This window comes from Impatiens glandulifera, chromosome 5 (assembly GCF_907164915.1).
Source record: "Impatiens glandulifera chromosome 5, dImpGla2.1, whole genome shotgun sequence".
Taxonomy (NCBI): Eukaryota; Viridiplantae; Streptophyta; class Magnoliopsida; order Ericales; family Balsaminaceae; genus Impatiens; species Impatiens glandulifera.
Genome location: NC_061866.1, coordinates 34,428,656 through 34,448,347, shown reverse-complemented (window position 1 = coordinate 34,448,347; position 19,692 = coordinate 34,428,656).

The window sequence follows — 19,692 nt, the reverse complement described above, 5'->3', positions numbered from 1 at the left end:
TAGCGCGCCCATTCATTTCCCATTGTTCTCACTTTGAGACTTCTTTCATGTCAATTTATTTGTAGTCTTCATTTACTTATAATATGATGAGGCAGAAATTATAAATATCTGTCATGAAACTCTGTTCACTGGTTTGTTTTCTCTCCATATTCCTTGTATATGTTGCATTCATGTTAAACAGTAATCTTATGCATATTTATTAAAGGTTCATTCAATGAACATTGGATATGAGTACTTATACGATTTTCTTTTGAATTTTTTCCCATATAATATAATATAAATGAGAGTTGTTTAAACGTAACTAAAAAACAATACAACCAATCAATGTTAAGTGGTAAATGTCGGCTTAAGAGACGAAAAAATCATAAATATTTTGAATGTTGGATATTTTCATAGAATTGACAAATTTACGTCAACAAAGAAGTTTATAAGAACAAGATGCAAATTCACTTGATTAATAATAATAACTTTTTTTCAAAATAAAGTACTTGCTAGAGTTTCTTGTGGTTTTTATTTCTCATAGTACAACGACAGAAAACAATAAGAAATGAAGACAGGAAGAATGTGTTTAGTAATTGTTATGGTCTGTTTGAATTGGTGAAAAAAATCGAACATATGTACGAGGTATGGATAAGCTGCTTAATTTTGATAATTAATTGGCCCTTAATGCATTAATTTTGTGTTTTGTAACTCACAAATAAAAAACCAATATGATCACTTAATTGCCCAATTGAATTCAAAGAATAAAATTAACAATTAATTGAACCTTTCATCCATCTCATCCAATGTTCATCCACATCATATTAATGCAACCCATCCAATGCTATAAATGTAACACATTTATTGTGGTGTTTTATTTTTTTATATGTTAGAAACTATATAATAGATAAATTAATACAAGCATAAAACAACATAAATTGAAAATATGACAATCCAAAAAAAGAGGAGGAAACTAGACCAATTACCACGAAGATGGGTTGACTTGACAAAACGACGATGAAGAAAAAGAACAGTAAAGTCTATGGGACATGAGTTTGTGAGTCGTGACCAAGAAACCCTAAAGCAATTTAAGAATGTTGACAACCTCCCATATTAGATAAAACCGGGAACACAAAAGTCTTGATGAATTCTATTTGTGTTGATGCATTAATGTCAATAAACATTGAATGTGAGTAGATGTTTATTAAAGGTTCAATGAACAATATGTAATAAAATCAACATCATGTTAATAGACTATAAATTGATATTATTCTTCAATTAATTATCGCTATCAATTAATGTTTCGTCTAATTTGTTTTTCTTGAAAGTATAAAATTATTAATTTTATCTATTTAGAAAGTGACACAAACATCAACTTGTATGTAAATTAAAAGAAGAAAGTTGTGCTCTTTTAAAATAGGAGATGTGTTTTTCTTTTATTTGTAGAAGAGTGTTATGACTTTGGTTTACTCTTGTGTATGTATTTCAAACTTTTTTTCTTTTTTTTATAGGATTATGAGTATACACAAAGGGAATTCTTAAAACTTTGGCATTTCTCTTTTCAAATTACATCTTATGAGCAAAGATAATTCTAAAAATGAATAAGTGGTTATTCTATTCTATTTTATATTGTATCACTTGACAACTTAGTGAAAATTTTATGTTTTGTCCTTTTTTTTATGTTTTAAATTTTCATGTATATCTTGTATAATTTACTTGTTTTTTTATTACTAGCATTTTTAATTTATATTAAGTTGGATGATAACTCTATTTATTAACAATATAAAAACAAGAAAGTTAGGACAAGAACTTTTGGATAAAAGATGTAAAAAATGTTTTTTTTAATTATAAAATGAGAATTATGAAACATATTTCATTGATTATTTAACTGCGAAGATCGAAACTAAATAGTAAAAATATCATCAAATATTTTTTCAGTTCATCCAATTCAAACATTTCTTAAACAAAAAGGTCACGAGTTTAATTCACAATGAAAGCAGAGCCATAATACCATGTGTCAAACTAATTATCCTTAATAATATTGAGACCAAGTGTTTAAATCCTGTAACCAATTTTTCTGACTTTGTCATGCGTGCTATCATACATGTTTTTCTACTTAGAAGCATGTGAGAATGGGGAGTTCTTCCACATTTTGTATAATAAGCTCAGTTTTTGTTTTTGTCGGAATTTATTGTTCTTTCGTCTTCTGTTTTGTGTCCTCCATCAGTTGCATTGCTTATTGAATATTTTGATCCATCTCGGCCCACTTGGTCGTCTGAATCCTCTCTTGACGCACTAATGTCCATATAAGTGGCTTGACAAGCTCTTGAATGTGACAAAATAAAAAGGAGTGCTTTTTTTTTAATTTATTTTTTAAAGATGATTAGAGAAAGAAGTGTAGTCTTCATTTGGAATACTGTTAAATCTTCCTTATTATAACAAATGTTTTAAGAATTTTTTATTCTTGAAATTTTATTCACAAATTAAAATAAAACCTTGATTTTTAATTTTTAGTTTTAAACATCAAATAAAGAAAAAATAATTTTTAAAATTAAGTGATAAATTGTGTTATCAAACACCTAATGGTGTTACACTTCTTTAAAAACGATAGAGATGTGTAATATCCATATTGAACATAAAATATTAAAACCGAGTTGTTTCCATTGCCTTAGTAACAAAAAAAGAGAAAGAAGCTATGCAATGTTATGTATAAAGATGCTTGGGTGTGATGAAACAATTTTTAAGTCATCTCTAACTATATGACATGTGATCTCTATGTGTTTTATTCTCTTAAAATTTATGCTTATTTGTAATGTGAGTAATGTGATTCAATAATTGTCTAACAAAAAAGAGAAATATGTTAATTAAGTTTGGATAGTTTAGTAGAAAATCTAATTAAACTAGTAAACTAATTTTACAATGACTACATATTCGAGTTTCCGTGCCTATAGAATATGTTATTATGAAAAAAATACTATTTTTGTCACAAAATTAATGGAATAAATATTATACCATCAAATAAGAAAAAAGAAACATTAAATAATCTATCAAAACACCATAAGGTTGTTGATTTTGAATTTATTAAAATAAACTTAGATTATTTAAAAACTATTAAGTGGTGAGTGAGAAATATTTATTTTTTTTTTTTGTAAAAAACTTAAATATTAATATATAATAATAAAATAATATTTTTTTTAAAATAAATGATATTATTATATAAAGTTAAGAAATATTATTTTATATTAAAAGAATTTTAGTCCGTTTTTTCAAATTATTTGAGAGTTGAATTTTTTAAGATATATTTAATAAGAATTGAAAACATATAAATGAAGAAAAAAACGGGCCTCTAAGTCAGTTTGTACTTCATGGGCTTTTGGTTGATTATCAAGACAGGTTCTCCTCACAGGTATATAATTCAAAATTCAAAAATATATCAGACATCCATTATTGGGTGTTGATTAAATGATTGGATTTATATAAAATTTATTCAAATATTAGAATTAATTTGATTCACACATTTGTAATATATTAACTAATAATATAAATAACAAATTTCTTTTACATATACAAATTTGATATTACGTTTTAATTTAATAAAAAGTTTGGTTGAAATTATTATTATATTAATATTTATTTACTTAATATTTGATTAATTATTATTTTAAAATTAGTTTAAAACTTGTCAAATATAAATTATTGATATATATCAAATGGTCAAACTGACCAATAAAAAAAACTGATCCAATCCAATCCGCGTTACTCTCAAAGTCTTAGGTCGTTACTCTTAAGTCAGACACATTATATTATATGCCATAAATCAGCCTCTATCTGAGGTTCTGGGTTCGGATTCGAGTCCGTCAGACAAAATTTTTTATGCCTGATTAAATAATTAAGTGCGTTTACGAGCTAAATGCTTAACTTGCAAGGATTAGTTACAATTCAAAGAAACAGAACTCAGCATTTAAAATAAACTAGTTCAAAGTTATTATTAGTTTAAAAAGATTAGAACACATACAAACTTGAACTTAAACTTAAACTCATTACAATCTTGTATTTTATTACAAGTAAAAATATACATAAAAACAGATCTTTAATTTACTCAAGGAAATTGACCATGATCATGAAAAAATAATTTAGAACCATTTGAAGAAACTTTTTATTCTCAATATATTTTTTTTCCTTTGAAGCCAACTGCTTCACCAAAATATAACTGAGATTACAAACAATTTTTATCTACTGAAAATGTTGAGCATTCAAGCATTCCAAGACCCACAAATGATTTATTTTATTATTTTGTGAAAAAAACTCTATAAATTATTTAAGTATTATCGCTAAGAGAATCTTTTTTATGATCCAATTTTGCTCAATTTTATTTTGGTACCTAATAGTTCAAATCGGTCAGATGTTTTTATGTTTTCATATAGTTAACATTTCTCAATCATCTTTTGCTCAAACAGATTTTTGGAATTTATACTTAATTGCAAATATTAAATTTGTACGGTTAGTAAAATGAAAAATTGTAACATTTCCAATATATAAATTTTAATTTATAAGAAAGCTAATTTTATTTCCTTTAACATACTTGATTTTATGTACTCTGTAAGAAAAAAATAAATATATTGATAACTTTATTAACGTAATGATCATATCTATCGTTGAAATAAAAATATTTTAGCCAATATAAATTAATAAATAGTATAACTAGCATTTAGATGGTTTAAAAATAACAACGTTATTATTATTACGATAAGAGAATTTTTTTTATGAAAAACCGGTAGAGAAAGTCAGTAAACTCATTCATCTTTTTTAAGATTTCGGAACTTGTTAACTCTAAACTATGTTATATTTTTTTTGTTGGTAAACATTTTGTTGCTTATGTTTTTACTTTTGTTCTCAAATGATTAATCCCGTTGTGTTTTGTGTATAGTGACATTTGAACACTCGTGTTTTTGTAATACTTTTGTTCTTAAATTTAAGCAACTCTCATTTATATATTGCATGGACTCTTTTTAAGAATAAAAATATTAAAAAAATAAAAATCGAGTTAAATAATAAATAACAAGTTATTTGACTCATTTTTAAATACACAAAACAAAACATATTCAATAGGTGTTCATGCAAGTGAATATTTCATACATCTCAACTAATCAATAAAAATATCTAACACAAAAAACAATTGTCATAATTTGATATTTAATAATTATCAATGTGTTACGGTCTACAAATTAATGCATCAGTCCTAGAATAATTCCAGCACCCTTTCTCGGTCCTATTGTGCACATGAGACAGTTTCTATTTTTTTATTTAATAATTCTGTTTTTCTTTTCCTTTATGTTTCTCAAACCGAATTCTGTTATGTTGTTATAATAATAATTCTGAATATTGTGGGGAAAGAAAACAACTATATAAGGCTGATCTTCCTTCCCCAAGGCCCTATGAAGGAAAGCTTTGTGAAAGTTCTTACTCTTAATTATCTTCTCGGTCTTGAACCTCTCTATCTTGGACTGCTAGGTTTATTCTAGTAGTTTTCTCTTCACATCTTTGTTTCTTCTTTCCTTAACCTCAAATTCTCTTCTCATATTATTTCCGTTGTGCTTGATTATAGAATTCCACACTCGGTCCCATCAATCAAGAACTCGTTTCTTGATATCAAGAACTAAGAAAACTAAGTTATAATTTCAAGCCTAACACGATGTTAATATATCAAAATAACAAATCTCTTATTCCTTCAAGGCTTCACAATGATATTTGAGAAAAATCTCATAAACTCCTAATTATATATAATTTGGGTGTCTAAATGAAAATGCACATGCTTTATTATTATGTTATTATATATTATTGAAAAAACCCTAAAGTAGGGCTTACTTTTGGTCACACGAATGTGTATATGATTCACATATTATCATAATTATAAAAGTAATAATTTAGCTCTTGGTAGGCTCTATCCCTTTCTCATGTCATCTTCACACTCTCTCGTGTGCCACTCATCTTGATTCTCTCTCACTCACTATCCTTTATACAGAAAGATTGATTTGAAATTCTTACTTATTAGGTAAACTATACTATTTCCTTTTTCAGTACAAAGATTGATCTGAAATTCTTACTTACTATATATTCTTTTTTCAATACTCGATTAAGGCCTAATCTTGTTAGAACATATGAAACCCAAGTGATAAAAGTCGTGTTTAAAGATTGAAATAACTCAAAATATTAGAGTGAATAACTTATAAATAAGGTAATTGAATAAAAAAAGTAAAGGTGGTGGGTTTTTGATACGTGAGAGAAGACAAGGGAAAGACATTTGGACCCATTACCTCTTTCTCCAACCAGCAACAATCACAACTTGCATTGTCGTCTTATCCTCCTTTTTATATCATCATTAACATAAATAATACAACCCTTAACATATACAAAGATGCCCTATCATTATAGTTTTTTTAAACATATATATATATATGGATATTATTTTATAAGAAAACGTTGGTCAACAAAAAAAATGATGACAAAACAAAAAGTAACAAAAAAAATAATAACTAAGAACACGTACCAAACCCTCTAAAACATATATAAATAATGAATCTAAGAGTTAATTTTGGTTTTGATGACTGAAATTTTTTTTGGAATGTCATAATCTAGCTGTTTGAGAATTGATTTTGGTTAGAAGAAGAAGAACAAAATGTGTTGAGTTGAATAACACATGGGCTGCACAAATAGTCACTCGATAAGCTTCAACCTTGAGTTCATTTGTTCATTACATGCTACAATTGAATGTGATATTAGTTACGAGGATTAATTTGTACATGTTGGGAATGGGAGAATTTCACCAAATGAAATTTAAAATGGACAGTTGGAGGATAAATTTTTGGATTTCAGAAGATTCTCTAGTAAAAAATGAATAAAAAGACGAACTTTTCTTTTAACTAGTAGATGATTTGAAGCTTGGATTTAAGTGTTTTTTATGAGTTGTTGCTGAATGAGTGAGGAATATTTGAAATAAATAATCGAATGTTCTCATTTCATATTGATAGAGAAAATAGTTTCTACAATAATTTTGTTGTGTATGACTCAAGAAGTTCTTAAGTGTTTGTTTATCATTTTGTCTTGTGCATTTTAGAGTCTAACACTTTGTTGATATTTAGTGGAGACTTTGCTCTATCTTGATAGTAGATGAATGCCATTTTTCACTTAACCACTATAAAATTTAGTGCTCATTACTTATTATTTGCAAACATTCTCTTCTACCTATTCTCAGGTGAAACATTCCATTTGTTCTTGTTGAGATATGTGGATTGCTTATTACATTCATGAGTTTTTTTTGTTTAATTTTGGTGCTCCTCAACTTAATTTGGTTATTTATTTAGATAACGTTTGGTGCGTGGTACAAATTATATATGGTATAAGTTGTATAAATGTATAAATTATAACGATGTATAAATAATATAGGGTAGTATAAATTATATAGGTTATTTATGTTTGGTATTAATTATAAAAAATGATATAAGTTGTATATGGTTTATAATTTTGTGTTTGGTATATAGTTTAAGAATTTAGTATAAATTGTATAAATATTAATTTAAAATTTCAATTTTAATTATTATTATTATTATTATTATTTTATATTTATTTATATTACAAATAATATTGTTTATTATTATAAATTATTGTACTATTATTTAATAATTAATGTAAATTTAATTAAAATATAAAAAATTAATTATAAATTATAAATTATGTTTATTTAATTTAAATATTATTAATAATTATAATAATATTATTATTTATAATATAAGAATATATAAATTAATAATAAATAAAATTATCATTATAAAAATAAATAAATATTTTTAATTAAAATATTGAACTATTTAAAAATATATATATTAAAAATAATTAAATATAATAATAACAATAAAACTAAATAAAATATATTTAATATATTATATAATAATAATTTATATATAATATTAATAAAGATTATAATGAGAAATTAAAAATTAAGTGATATAAGAAAATGTTGTACCTAAGGAGGACTAGTTACAATTTTATACCAAATATGAGTTATAAATTATATAGAGGTATAGTTTATACAAATAGAAAAATTCTAACAAAACACCATATTAAAACATTATTGATATAGTTTATACTATACCAATAGTGTTATACTCTCTTATACTCCATACCAAACACACTTACAAACATTCTCTTCTACTTACTCTAGCGTGAAACATTATATGAGATTCCTGCTATCAATTTAACTATGCGCCCTCTCATTGGGAGGGGTAATAATTACAATATAATAAAATAATAAGAATTGGATCAACTTCTCATTAACAAATAAGTAATTACTTATTTACCCCTCCCTATTGAGAGGACACATAGTTAAATTGGTTTCGGTAACGATGATCTCATATTGTATTCCATTTTTTTGTTTTCTTACTAATTATTTGCAAACATTCTCCTCTACCTACATACTCTCCGGTGAAACATTCAGTATGTTTTTGTTGAGATAGATTGTTTGTTACATTGGATGAGTTTTGTGTTTAATTTTAGTGCTCCTCAACTCATTGAATACTCAGTACGTAGTATCAAGACGAACTCATGCAATTTTTTTGGGTGGGTTACATTGTTGAGTTTTGTATTTAAAATCTAAACAAAGAAGATTTTGATTACACAAATTTTCAAGGTAACTCCAAAAATAAATTCATAATAAGTGATAAAATATAATAAATTGAACAAACTAATCAAACAATATCGAAATAATTTCTACAAAATATTATGAACATAAAAAAAATTGTCACACCCATAAAAAAATATAATGTTAAATGATAATTCTCCATATATATATATATATATATATGACTAAAATAATGATAAATTTATCAAAATTATGAAAGAATTAATACATGTAAGAAGACTTTTATATCAAAATAATTTTGAAAGTACTTACTCAACATATGAATATGAACTCTAGATCTAATTACATCGTCTCTTTTAGTTCTAAAGAATAAACGAACGTGTACTCGAGAAATGATTATCAACATAAAGGATAACAACAAATGACCCAAAAAAACTAAGAGTGTTTTTCGAATAAAAAAATACGACTTCAATCCGACTAAATAATATGTTACAAATGAACTAAAATACAAAAAAATAAATCAAATCTGAATGGTAAGAAAATAAATAATATATGACAATGCTAAAAAAAAATAAAAAATTCAGATGGGCCAAATATATATTTTGTTTAAACTTTTATAGTGTTTTCTAGGAGAGAAGTAACCCAAAAAAAATTAAGCATGGTCATTTAGATTATCTTTTGGATCACTTTGTTAGGTTCAATAATTATGGTCGACTAAGGGAAATTATTCGAAATTATATTATTAAGACGTTTTCTCGAAAGTTATATGTCTGACAATCGGGAACTCATTGTTTTGTCTGGTCGATATGAACTATTAGTTTTGTTCCATTATTATTATTATTGTTTTATTTTGCATTGTTACTTTGTTTATTTTGAGTTTTCCTATGTATGTTTTTGTTATTGTATTTAGATGATTTTGTTGTTGTACTTAAATAACTATATTTTAATTGAAAAAAAAAATATAAAACAAGTTTTAGGTTGGTTGGACACATTTTTACATTCATTAGTCACAACTAAATTTGAGTAATGATAGGGGGAGCGAAAAAATTGTAGCGAAGGCAGCGAATGATGTGGCATTTTACATGTCACCTAATAAATAGGACTAATAAATAGGACGCGTATTAATTTTTCTCTTTATTTCATTTTAAATTGTACACGTCACCAAACTGCATTTAATAATTTCTCTCTCTTAATTCTTTTTTATTTAAATAAATTATTTAATATTTTCCCTTCTTTAATTTTATTATAAAATTATTATAAATATTTACTAAATTTAAAATAAAAAAAAATAAATTTATAATTTTAACTTAAAATACAAATTATTAATATTTATAATAAATAAAATTAATTACTCATCTTCAACATATATATATACAAAGAAACGTTATATAAAAATGAAAGTTATAATATTATTTAGAAGGTGAATTTTAATATGAGAAATGATTAGGTGAGGGAATTTGGTGATGGAATGACGTGGCATAATTTTATTCGCTGAAAAAATCAAATAATTTCTTTCTTTTCTCTCTCTCCTCCTATTTTTATATTTTCCAACCAAACCAATGAAGGTGATGCCACGTCATTCCCTCACCAAATTCCCTTATTAAATTTCCTTACTCTATCACTCCTCTTTTAATATATATCTTATAAGAAAATTAAATAAGAATAAAACTGGACTTTTATTTTTTTTAAGAGAATCTATCACTCCTCTTTTAATATATATCTTATAAGAAAATTAAATAAGAATAAAACTGGACTTTTATTTTTTTTAAGAGAAATAAGAATGATTTAAAGAAGAGAAATAATAATTTAATATGAATATTTTTTTAAGAGAAATAATTCAAATTATAAATATATATTTTTACTTTTTATTTTATATCTATTTATATTTATAATTTAATATATATTTTAAAAAATATGTGCATTTATATATTTTATTAATTTGATTTATTCGTTCTCCTTAATATTATTTATATTAAAAATACATAAATAAATTAATTAACTATTAATCGCAAAAAAATCAATTAAATTAAAAAAATTAATCATATTCATATTTAACTTCTTATTCTTTTTTATATATATGTTTATTAATTTTTACAGTTATTACTTTTAAATATATATATATATTAATTAATTTAAATATACAATTATAAATTAATAGATAAAAAATGAAAAAAATATAAATGAAGAGAACAGAGAGAAATTATTAAGGAAAGAAGGAGAGATAAATAAATATATTAAAGAAGACCTAGTCATCAATCCTAATCACTTTCACACGTCATTCGCTACTACAATATTTTCACTCCCCCTATCATTACTCACTAAATTTATACCCTTTTAAATTAAAAACATGAATCAAATTGTGACTTTGCAAGTAACATAACATGTTTTAAGTTAGATTAATTACATTTACAAATACGAGAAAATCATCGAAAATAACAAGATATCAAATAGGAAAACTTTAAAGAAACCTCATCAATTAAGTGGTAATAAGTAATAACATTTCAATCCCTTCCCCAAAGTAGATATTTTATAGAGTTTCACGCAATGATTTTTTCTATAAATCTATTCTTTCAAAACAGCATCCATATCCTAATGCAAAATGTTTTTGGCCAGAAATAAAACATCTATTGATTTTTTATACAAACGACTCTCCACATTGTTCTTCTCAATCTATGTAGAAATTGTAACAATAAATTTTGAGATAATTTTTTTATAGAATACTTCTTGCCTATTCGGATTCCTTTGAGAATCGTGTCTTGCTTTTTAGGGTATATACATGAGTTTCTATCGCTTTGTTCCTCCTCCATTTATGGTTCATTACCCCTTTTAGTGATGCAACGACTTTCATAGGATCAGTGCAACCAATAGAGACGGGGTCTGATTATTGTTAGAAACTTCTGATAAACAGATTGATAGAAATCCTGTTAAGGATTAATATCACTTTCTATTCTTCGCAAACCTTCACAAACTCTTAAAATATTTCAAGTGCAGAACTGTTTGTTTATGTTTGAAGCTTTGAACCAATGAACGATGAAAGACATAAGGTAAAGAACACAACAAGTTGTTTATGGATATTTAGAGCAAACTCTCCTACGTCACCCCTTTTCCCACAACCGGAAGGATATCACTAAACTTCTTTTGAATCAAATAGAGAATACTAAGCTAGCTAACACACAGTTGAACAGAAAAGCCTCTATTCAACTTTATAATATGATTAAATACAAATCTCACAGCTAGACAGTAGTTTGATTCTTTTCTCTCTTAAACTTGAATGATGTACAATCAGTAAGTACAAGAGTAATGAGTAAGAAGAATTCAATTCGGTAACTGGTAAAACAAGTAGTTCGTCTGTTGTCCTTGAGCATCTATAAATAGTAGAAGGACACCAACAGTCGAATCTTCTGCATGAACACGTGACAAACATCCATTGGAAAGCCGCCCATAGTACAAGAGTATAGTAGGCTCTGTGCACACGGATCGTGGCCGTACTGAACGGTAGTGCGCTGGATATTCTTCTGGAATTGTCCTGTACTAAACAAGCCGTTAGAAGGAAAAATGCGAACGTGGCGTTCTTTCATTGGATGCAATTAGCTGGCTGTCAGACTGCACGGGAGTGAGTGGAGCAGAGTAGCAGACAACTAGTTGATCGTGGGTAGACGTATGCTAACTTCAAACGGCTGCTGAAGCGAGGCATTAGACGTGCTCCATTAGACTACCAAGTCTAAGGGAGTTAGACGTCAACGTCTAATAGCGTGTTCCATTAGACCACCAAGTCTAATGGAGTTCGACTGCACGTCTAACTATGCATCTGTTAGACTGCACGTCTAACTACGTATTTGTTAGAATACACGTCTAATTATGTATTTATTAGATTGCACGTCTAACTACATATTTGTTAGACTGCACGTCTAACTACGTATCTGTTAGACTACATATTTAACTACGCATCTGTTAGACTCCACGTCTAACTACTCATTTGTTAGACTACACGTCTAACTACGTATCTATTAGACTGCACGTTTAACTACGTATCACTTCAGACTTGTCTGAAGGTGTTAGACACCAACGTCTAACTATGTATCCTATTAGATTAGCCCGTCTAATGGAATTAGACCTTGATATCTAACTTCACAACACGTCTATTTAGCCTGCTTAGACCACGTCTAATTTAGCATAGTTTGATGCACCTGCATACACACAAATAGATAGCTTAACTTCATTCTCAACTTATTAAGTTTTAGTTACATATCATCAAAATAAGATTGGTCATAGAGTACACTTATTCTCTAAATTATTTTAAACAAATTAATTTGACCCAACAATATCCCCTTTTTTGATGATGTTAAAACTTTGCAATATTAATAAGACAAGATAACCACCCATCAATTAAAATAAGCGTCACATTAGTTCAACATAATTCAAACATAAGTTCCAAATATAAAAAGCCAAAGAAAAGAGATTAAGGTCCTTCCCTTTTCACGTTGGGATCAACATTTCCTTCAAGCAGAGAGTTTCCAGTTAGAAGATCATGAAAACAAGTGATGGGAGCACGACCACCACTCCCACCACCTCGGTCGCTAACACGACCTCCACCTCTTCTAGTTGGTCTGCAACCTCCTTCATCAAATGCTTTTCTCTTCGATCTGGTGCCTCTAGAAGCACCACCTCTTGAACTACCACCTCTTGAACTACCTTCCCCTTTTCAACATTATCAACATCAATGGCAATAAAGGCTCTTTCTTTTTCAGCAGCAACTTCAACTTTTTCCATGGCTTGAATTGACATTGCATAGGAATCAACTTGTTCCATGCGTTCAACTTAGGCTCTATTCATAGAATTGGTCATTTCAATCATTTGAGCTTGAACAAGACTCATTGCTGTCATAACTTATTGAAGAAGCTCCAAGTTGAATTCTTTGTTTTCGGAAAACTTCTCCGACTGTCTATTGAAGAGATTCTTTTCAAATTTCGCATAAGTGGTGTTAACGATGTTGACTTCATAAGTGTTTCTCTTCATGGTCCTTTCCAATTCTTTTTGAAAGGCAAGAATGGAAGATACTTTTTTCTTGCTTGAGGTTGAGCCCTTCTTGAGATTAACTAATCTGGACTACATGTCCATCGTATTCTTTTGTATGGAATGAATTGCATCCAGCATTGAGTTGTAGAAGTTTACTCCACCGGGAGAAGCTTCTCCAAAAGAATGAGCCACAGAGGAGACAACTTGAGATCAAGCTGGAGTAGTGCGAATTGGGCTCATCCTCATGTTGATTTGAAAGGAATTTTCTGGTTCCTTTTCTTTAGAGGGAGAAGAAGGAGCTCTAGAGTCGTCTTTCGATTGGTTGTTGATAATTTAATGACAAATATGATGAATTCCTTCTGAGATATTTTCAATATGAAGAGGTAGATCAACCACATTCTCGATAACGTCTAATGGTGTCGTGATTCGAACTGGACTTTCTTCTTCTTGAACTTTTTTAGAGGATTACTCCTCTTGATCAGCTTGTTCCCCCTTAACAGAGGGAGTCTTCTCAGATTCGTCTTCTTTTGTGGGTTCCCCCTCAATTTCTGTTTCATTAAGCTGAACAACCTCAACTTCATCCAACAGAGATTGCTCTACTTCTTGAACAGGGGGTTCCAACACATCTGTTTTCTGTTGATGAACGAGCAATTGTATAACTTCAGCAATAATCCCCTATTCTTCCATGATTAAGTTAGGTTGAAATGGGTCCGGAATCTGTTCGATAAGAGGCTAGGCCATAAAACGTTTTTCTTCAAAGTAGATATTTCCCAGCTCAATGAGATAGAGAGCAACCTGCTCCTCATCTACACATAATAACTGTTCAACACAAAACAGACGTCGGGGTTCACCTTAAAGAAATGGCATATTCTCAATAAAGGGAATGTCCTCATCTTCATCGAAACAGTTGAGGTCGACATTGACTTTAAACAAATTTGGTTGAGACGACTCAGATCCGTGACAATATTTGACAACAGTGGAGGTGAATTCCTCCATGAGAGAATCAAGGTGTTTGATAGTTTTCTCTTCAGCACGAGCATCCCTGGAGAATGAATGGAAGTTTTCCTTTCTTTCAGTGAGAAAAGGGAAAAGAACATGCCCCATTGCGTTTGCCACAATAAAGTTTTTTTCTTTTGAGTGCCTCATTGACACTCTTTGTTTTAGCCCATTTGAAGATGCATTTCTCCAAGCATAATAGCTCCTTCCATTCTTTTACAATTTCTCCACTGGAAATTACTTCATCGAAAGCTGAGTGAAATCTGTAACTGCTCCAAGTATCGTAGGCTTCAATTTTCTAAGCATATGTGACTTCAGCCTGCTTTAACATAAGATTGATGATACGAGTAGCCTCAGAACTGTCTTCTTGAGATTCTTCTGCAATGCCTTTGCCTTTACTCATAGTAACTTCGTCTAGTTTAGGAATAGGAACTTGTTCTATGAAAGAAATTCTAGGAGCACTCCGGGCAGTTCTAATAATTTCAAAAGGAGAATGAGCTTTTACAAACACTCCTTTCGGCAAATCTGTCACAACATCGGTACCTTTAGCAACATGCTTTTCCTCGGTAATCTTGTTGGCAGATGGCTCGTCATTCGGAAGAATGGGAGCTTGTTCAGATAATGATACAACAATAGGGGTTGGAACAACACCCTACTTTGTTTTGGTTAAAATAGAGGTAATACCAGTAGCTTCAGTAGCTACTGATTCTTTGGGAAGGATAGGAGATTGGACCTTGTCAACACATTCAATATTTGGACCAACTGGCTCAACAGTTGGCCCATCAGCTTGTTCCAACACAAGAACATCAACAACAGGCACTTCTTGTTCCAACACAGGAATAACAATAATAAGCACTTTGGCCATAGGAGAGGAGGAAGTTACCTTGGAAGACACCTTAGATGATTTAGGCGCCCTAGATGCCTTAGACGACTTAAATGACTTAGACGTCTCATACGCCTTTAACTGATCACCCTTTGGAGCGGAAGACCTAGCTGACCTCTTCAACGGGCTGGGGGAAGGCAAAAGTGATGAGATATGGATTGCAGTAAAGGAAGGAAGACCTTGTGTTGCTCTAGAGTCAACCACTCCATAATCCCTCTTCAAAGAACTCTTTTGGCTAGTAGAACTAGCCTTAAATTCTATAACCGCTCTGGCTCTTTTCTCCCCCATAGAGAGATTAGAGGCGACTTGTTTCTTAAACCGAGTGACATACTTGCCACCCGTCTGTTGACTAGACGAGCCATAGTGAGTCTCCTTTGAGATCTTCAATCTCACAAGAGTGTTTTGAACAGAGAAGGTGGTAAAAATGCAACTATGATGAATAGCCTCACCCTCGATCATTGGTACCCCCAAATGCTTCATAAACTAGCCAAGTTGAATGGAGAAGCCCACACATTGTTGGTTCTTGGAGTAAACCAACTGGAGGAGATTGTTAAATATCGTAGAAGCCCTTTTGATTTGCATTCCTTTGGAAATAGCCGTCATGTAGTCAAATCGATCCTGGTTTACATGTTGAACGAACCTACTTTGCCCTTAAGAGCCTTGGCTATAATGTTGTTTAGGAGGATGAAGTGCGGCTTTAAAACCTTCTTTTCTCCGTTTATTCTAATAGGGTTACCGTCTTTTGAGAGAACGATCTTCATTTCTGAAATAGACTCGACTGGAAGGGCGTTGTTGAAGGTGTGACCCTCCGTCAGAAGTTCGAAAAACCCAGAAAAGGCAGATTCATCAAAAGAAATGGGTGTTCCGTTTACTGTCGCGGAAATGGAATGCCCGACCACGGTCGCCGTCTAGAAGAATTCCTGGACTTCTTTTTCATGGAAGATGAACGGTCCTCCAAGATATTTCCTCAAGCTAGTGTACTCTAGAGATCGGAACATATCAACAATCTCCTGTTGATCAATGGTGTAGACCGAGACGAAATACACCTGTAATGTGTTGTGATCAAGAGAAACGGGTTTCTTGTTAGCCATTTATAGAGAAAAGTGAAGATGAACACAAAATCTTAGAGAGAAGGCAGAGGAGAATTAGGGTTCTTAGAGAATTGTAAGCGTAAAGGCTTCAATCGCATGCAATATGTCCTTAAGTAGTATACGAATAGTCACATGACTCAACCGTCACTTTTGACACACCGAGTCCACTAATTAATGTGAAAAACATTTTCCAAAGGAGGCCATCCTTAGTTAGTCTTTTATTAGAAGTATCTTTATATTTTAAGGGTATATTAGTCTTTTTCTTTTAACTTGAAAGACAAGTTCGAAAATGACTATTTTAATGTTTGAGCGGGAACATTAGATTTCACACAAGTAATTGACAACTGTCCTTCATAGATCTGAAGATAAAACGTCTAACTGCACACGTAGTTATACGTCTAACTTGCTTCTTCAGTTCTAAAGTTAATTTGGATGAGCGTCTATTAGACGTCGATGTCTAATCACGCATGCCTTATAGACATCCAACAGTCTATTAGACTTCGGACGTCTAATTACGCTTAGACACCAAGCATTAGACGTGTGTCTAGTTAGACGTTAGCGTCTAACTACGCTTGTCTTATAGATGTCTAAAACATCTATTAGATTTCGACGTCTAACCGCGTAGGTTTTGAACCAAGACATTCTAACACATAAACCAGACTGAGTAAACAAATATCCGTCTAAGTACTTGCATTTTTATTAGACGTTCACGTCTAATACACCGATTAAGGCTTTCGTCATTGTGCATCCGTTGGAACATTAATCATAGAAAATCATTATGTTTCCCCTCAATTTATGCATATTTATAACATAATAAATGATTTGAGGTCCTCAAGACCAAAATATATTTTTAGGATAGAAACACTTAGTCTGTGGGAGTGACAGTGGTGCCACTTGTTGATCTGCTGGATCATGTCCTCAAAAGAGTATGCTCCATGCTTCCTTCCTACAGCTTTTCTGTATCACCTACACAAAGAAAAATTTACAACTTTTGGTACTCACATTCACTTGGGTCCTCGATCAATCACTCCCTCGGGAATCTATATTTGAGTTATTCTTATGGATTTCCCATTTTGCGTTATAATAAGTGCATATGATTTTGACTTAGCAGATGTCTTCATTGTAGCCACTGATCCATTAATCTCAGAGGATGACTTTATTTTAAAACTCCTTGACTTTTTGTCATGTTTTAGTAAGCCAAACTTGTTAGTTGCTTCCTTCCTAGGTTTCAACCAACTATCTGTTGGCGGAACATAAGTAGTTACATTCTTTAGGATTAAATCCTCACATATTGGATCAGCTTCACTATCTGTTAAACTCTTCTTGACAAAGCTTATAGGCTTAAACTTGTCTAATTCTGAGTTTAACTTTGTACAAGACTTGTTTGAATCAGTTTTGTCATATCCCAAACCAAATTTGCATCTGTCAGGTCTTAGCATGTTGATCTGATGCTTGACAGCTTCTCCAGATTTCGTCCAAGAACTGACAATGTACGTTAACCGTTGGTTTTCAGACAAAAGATTTTGAACCTTTTCTTTGAGTACCTCATTCACAGATGAGACCTCGACCTTGCCATTTTCAAAAACTTTTGGTTCTAGAGTTTGGGATAAAATTGGTTTAGACATTTCAGATGTGGATTTTATTTTATTCTGGGACACTGATAGATTTTTATACTCTATGACCATGTCATTGAGTGCAGCTACCAGTTCATCCCGTGAAAATTCTTTAGAGGAGAAGTAGATACCTCAGATTCTTCAACTTTTTCTTCTTCCTCTCTCGCCATGAAACAAGCAACCTCGTCATCATCACTATCGTTGGATGATGAGTCAGAGTTGCTGTAGTTCCATTTGGCCTTCCCGTCGGCCGCCACAAGAGCCTTCAACTCTTTCTCTTCGTCCTTACGGCATTTCGATTTGTAATGACCTAAAATACCACAGTTACAACACTTAACGTTAGCTTTAGATTTCTTATCATCATTGGTATTTGAGGAGCTTGAGTTAGAATTGCTCTTCTTCATGAATTTGCTGAACTTCTTCACAAAGAGAGCCATAGAATCGCTGTCTTCACTTCAGCGGCAACTGGTGGCTCTTCGGTAGTCACTAGGGCTTTGGTAATGATGGTGGATGAGGAGTGCTCCTCTTTAATCCTTGAGTTCAACTCGAACTCATAGGCCTTTAGATCAGCAAGCAAGTCGAAGAGCTCCATCTTATTGAGGTCTTTTGACTCCCTCATTGCCATGGTCTTGATGTCCCACTCTCTTGGTAATGCACGCATGAGCTTTGTTGAGAAAAATCAAGTGAAGAGTTAATTAACTTAGAAAAAATTGTTTGAAAAAACTAAGTAAATAGTTAATTAACGAAAAATGTTAAATATTGATCAATTGAGTTTTGATGATGTTTAGATATAAACGAAGCTAAGTCGTCTAATTGTTTCTAGGCAGGTGTATCAGATCTGACTAACTTAGACGTGTTGTTAGTTAGTCGTGTCAGTCTAACAGATGCGTAGTTAGACATGTTAGTTTAACCGATACGTAGTTAGACGTGCCAGTCTAACATATACGTAGTTAGACGTGCCAGTCTAACAAATACTTAGTTAGACATGCCAGTCTAACATATATGTAGTTAGACGTGCCAATTTAACAGATACATAGTTAGATGTGTCAGTCTAACAGATACGTAGTTAGACGTTGGTTTCTAACTCCTTCAGATTAGTATGAAGTGATATGTAGTTAGACGCTATAGTCTAACTCCATTAGACGTGGTAGTCTAATGGGATGCGTAGTTAGACGTAGCAGTCTAACTCCATTAGACTTGATGGTCTAATGGAACTCGCTGTTAGACGTTGACATCTAACTCCCTTAGACTTGGAAGTCTAATGGAACACGTCTAATGCCTCACATTAGTAGCCGTTTGAAGTTAGCATACGTCTACCCACGATCAACTAGTTGTACGCTACTCCTACTCTACTTTTTCTTGCAGTCTAGTACACCATCTATTTGCATGAAATGAATGAACTTCACGTACGCGAATATTCTTCCCACTATTTGTTCAGTACATGACAGTTCCAGAAGGATATCCGACGCAATACCGTTC